At 35.1% G+C, this 4,454-nt stretch overlaps 1 pseudogene; it reads right to left on the reverse strand.

Annotated features, from left to right (window-relative positions):
• Positions 1-374: 374 nt before the first annotated feature.
• Positions 375-2,852, reverse strand: LOC126754407 (uncharacterized; annotated as a pseudogene).
• Between the last annotated feature and the right edge of the window lie 1,602 nt (positions 2,853-4,454).

Genomic DNA, 4,454 nt, shown 5'->3' on the forward strand with positions numbered 1-4,454 from the left:
ATAAAGCCTACTAATTGAAAATTAATTTTTGTATAAAATGGAAAGCTTCATTTGTCATAGTTTGAATTATCCGATTTATGTCAAATATGCACCATTTGTTTCAAAAAATTGTTGATATTTGAAGGTAAAATCACGCTCTTCATTCTCATAGAAACTCTCGATCCTATTGCCAAATCACAGGGATAGGCGATTTTCGCAAATTTTTCATGAGTCAAATTTTCTCAGTAAGAAAATCATTCGGCATAGCCAAGAGCAGTCAGTAATTACTTGGTGCCAAGTCCGAACTAGGAAATGATTGCATAAAAGCCTTCTTTAAATGGTTCCAACCGATCGTTTATGACATTTATTTTGCTTCTGCATAATCGAAACAGTGTTCATACGACTGTTGTACCCGACGATTCCCAGCATTTTTGCAATTGGACTTCCAGTGCCTGATGCATTTTTAACAGCGATATTATCGGAATGGAATGTACGAAACCGAAATTAAACATTGCTGCCTGGCACATTAAAAGAATTTAAACCCTTCTTTAAATATATGCCTTTTCACCTCACCTTTATCGAAGGAAATTGTGACGCATTTTCTTTTTGCTGCAGTCCATCTTCGACTAGGGCTCAAACAATGCTGAGTTAAGTAAGCACAAAACTATCTAATAATTTGTCTTGGTACAAAATCACATATAATATTTCTAATGGCATATACTCGTAGCGTAAAATGAAGGGTACAGCCTACTAAACCACCTATTGTGGGAAATAATTAATTTATTTTTACTGAACCTATGATTTAATCTGCCGAAGAAATTATTTATTTAAAAGCTTGTTCGTTTCTCTGTTGATAATTGAATTGTATAGGGTAAAATCTTAATATTTGATTTACACAATGCAATATTTTTCAAGGAATATTTTATCAACTTTAGTTTTTGATCAGTAATTATTTTGTCCTGTTCAGAAAAAAATCAAAAGCTTTTACTGTTAAGCTCTAAGGCTTTCTTACTGTATAAAATTCTAGGCACTTATCTCACTTTTTATGAGCGCTTATCTGCTATTAGCACTGGCTTAGGTTTATGTTCCTTAGAATTTTTGTGTAGATGTAGATTTGTATATTTTATTCAATGCCCTTTAAAAGAAAAAACAAGGAATGGCGAAGAATTAGGCTAATAACAGTGACCAAGCAGTGTTTAGTGAAGCTCAAATGAAATACTTAAATTCTTCAGAATTTATGAGTTGTTTATTTCATGAAGTGCTAAAAATTTGATCTACAAATCCTTCAATAAATACCACATAAGTAAATTATAATATTACATCCTGAACAGGGTATATTAAGTTTGTCACGAAGAGTGTAATACCAAGAAGGAAACGTCGGAGACTTTACAAAATATACATATATACAAATAATCAATAAGGAGAGTTGAGTCGATTTAGTCATGTTCGTTTTTATGTTCGTCAGTCTGTATATCCGCGAACGATTCTCTCAGTTTTTGAAATATCGGTATGCAATTCTGCACGTATCCTTCTCTCTCAAAGGAGCCGAACGTTAACCACTGATATGGGATCACTGTAGCATATAGCTGACATTAAACCTAAGAGAAGCAAGTTCTTGTAGGGGAGGCATTATTTTGGTTTTATTTCTTTGACAAGACATCTTGAGGAAATTTGGTATAGATTAGAAAATCTGAAAAAATTATTCAGGGCAGACCACTATAGCATATAGTGGAGGTAGCCGATCGAAATCTGTATTCCTTTTCCATTTTTAAGTAAACTTAATTCCAGTTGAAGGTTGTAGTATATGTCAAGTGTTGTGGCTGGAAAGAACCAGCAAAGAAGTTTTCGCTGGATGCTAACTGTTTGACAGTTACGTTTCAAATTTAGTTATACACTTGATCTCGGTTAACTGGGACAGTAATATACCCAAAAAAACAAAAAAAATAAAATTTTCATATAAAACTCGGTGTTTAGATCAATTAAAAAAAAATCCTTGCGAAAAATGGCAAACTAGTAAAATACATATATTTCATTTTATATGTAAATCTATCTATTCGTACAGTGAAGAATGAAAACAAAAAATATTCCGGGAATGATAAAAATATAATAATAAATTTCAAAGTTCATGTTTATGATTAAAAAAAAGCTTTTTTTGCTTTTACTTCTTCATATAGCTCACGGTAGCTTTCTATAGCTTCATTTAATTGGCGCTAAAATCTTGCAGACCATTCTATGTTTGAGTCCAAGTTGAGGAAATGATTTTCTAGTTTCGTCGTCATTTTTAACCCATTTTGGATCAAAGTCTTACTAAGACCATCATCGCTAGAATGTTCTATCCTTTCCTCATTCGGTGTCATTACCATCGTTTTCGTCAAAATTTCGCAAAATCTCTTCTTCAGAAATGAAACATTTTCGAAAAGTTCATCATGTGGGAAACTTGGAAAATATAAGCATATCGTCACCTGAAATGCAAAATAACGTATCATCAAAAAATTCGAAATTGAATGTCTTATTGATTACGCTTCACTACTTCAAATTACATACATAATATTACTTATGGTCAACATTTTCTGGTTCTCCGATCAAATATAAACTAGTTTTAATCAATATTAAAATTTTGTTTCACTCATGTTCCATTTTATTTCGTGTTTCATTCATGCCACTGTAAATTTCCGAAAATGTTGTTACGTTATTTTGCATTTCAGGTGACGATATGTAAATGTCTCATTTTCAGTTTCCATTATCGCGACATCCGCCCACAGCCTTTTCCAGTACCTATTTAAAGTGGTTTTCCTAATTTCTCTTACAGAGGAAGCAATGCGCTCTAGGAAGTTCTATAAATCAAACGCTTTCTGTGCAGATATTACATACATTCCGTTAATGTATCAATTTCGTTTATTATGTGTTGAAACGTATAAATGCTTCACATAATAACTTTTGAATGCAGCAATGTTCCCCTGATTCTACGGTTGAATTAATTATGTTGTATTCGGCGGAAGAACCATTAACTTCACATTTTAATGAACAATTTTTGGCTGACCAGGAGCGTTGTCGATGAGCAGCAAAACTTTGAAATCTACTTGTAGTTGTTTTGAACGCTTATACTCTCGCACCTCAAGCATAAAATAATTTAAGAACCAGTCCTTGAAAAGTGAAGCTGTGACCCAAGCCTCTTTATTGGCCATCCAATGCAGTGGAAGCTTGGTTTTGTTGATACCGAATTAGAATACATACCAGTATTTAAAAGAAAACATTCTAACTGACAATTAAATGCCCTGGGGTTAGGATTTCTGTTAACAACAAGAGGCTTCAACATTTTGTATCCTGTTGCATTGGTACATAACAATAAAGTGGCACGCTTTTTTACTGCTTTAAAACCTTTTGCAGACTTTTCTAGCTTTGCCATATGAGTTCGAAAAGTAATATTTTTCGAAAAGAGTTCCGTCTCACCTTCATTGAATATTTGGTAAGCCTCATAACCTCCCAACGTGATTGTTGCTAGGAACATTTTTTAAACTCTCTTGCGGCATTTTCATCTGCTGAGGCTGCTTCTCCTCCAGTATATAGATTATGAAGGGAATTTCTTCGAAGAAAGTTTTTTAACCAGCCATTACTGGCATGAAAATGACATTGATTGGCATCAACTGAAGTACAGGGTCCAACACTGTAACCAAAAGCCATAAATTCGGTTTGGAAAATTATTTTTATTTATTTTAAAGTAAAAAATGTGTGAAAATAATTATAAATTCAGAAGCAATTCACTTTTGCTCGATATAACGACCTTTTGACTTGACTACGGCCTTGAGACGGTCAAAAAACGAATCGTAAGCTGCCCGAATGTGACTTGTCAGTATTTTGGCCAACTCACGGACAATGGCTTTCTTCAGCATCTCGAGACTGGTGTATTTTTTAGTTTGGACCTTGCTCTCCAAAATGGCCTAGAGAGAATAATCCAATTGGATTCGCATCTGGTGAATTCGAGAGCCATTGTGTGGTCGTAATGAAGTTCGGAACGTTGTTTTTCAGCCATTCTTGGTTCACTCGCGCTTTGTGAGACAGTGCTGAGTCTTGTTGAAACGTCCATGGTTTGCGACCGAAATGTTTGTTTGCCCACGGCTTCAAAGCAGTCTCCAGAATAATTTCCCAATAATATCTGGCATTTACTTTGACGCCAGGCTCAATGAAAACAGTTGGAGAGCGCCCATCTGCGGTGACAGCGGCCCAAACCATTATTTGTGGCGGGTGCTGCCTCCTGGTGGCCAACCGATGACTTAGATTCTCGTATGAACGGTCGGTTAAGTAAACCCTATCGTTTTGAGAGTTTACCAATTGCTCAGTTGGAAAAATTTTTTCGCCAGAAAACACAATGTTTGGAATTTGACCGCTTTCGGCCAAGCGAAGCAACTGCTCAATTGTTGCAGCTTCGGTGTGAGATCATGGGCCTTTTGGAACTTGTAAGGCTTGACCTTGAGCTC

The sequence above is a fragment of the Bactrocera neohumeralis genome, chromosome 4 (assembly GCF_024586455.1).
Source record: "Bactrocera neohumeralis isolate Rockhampton chromosome 4, APGP_CSIRO_Bneo_wtdbg2-racon-allhic-juicebox.fasta_v2, whole genome shotgun sequence".
Classification (NCBI taxonomy): domain Eukaryota; kingdom Metazoa; phylum Arthropoda; class Insecta; order Diptera; family Tephritidae; genus Bactrocera; species Bactrocera neohumeralis.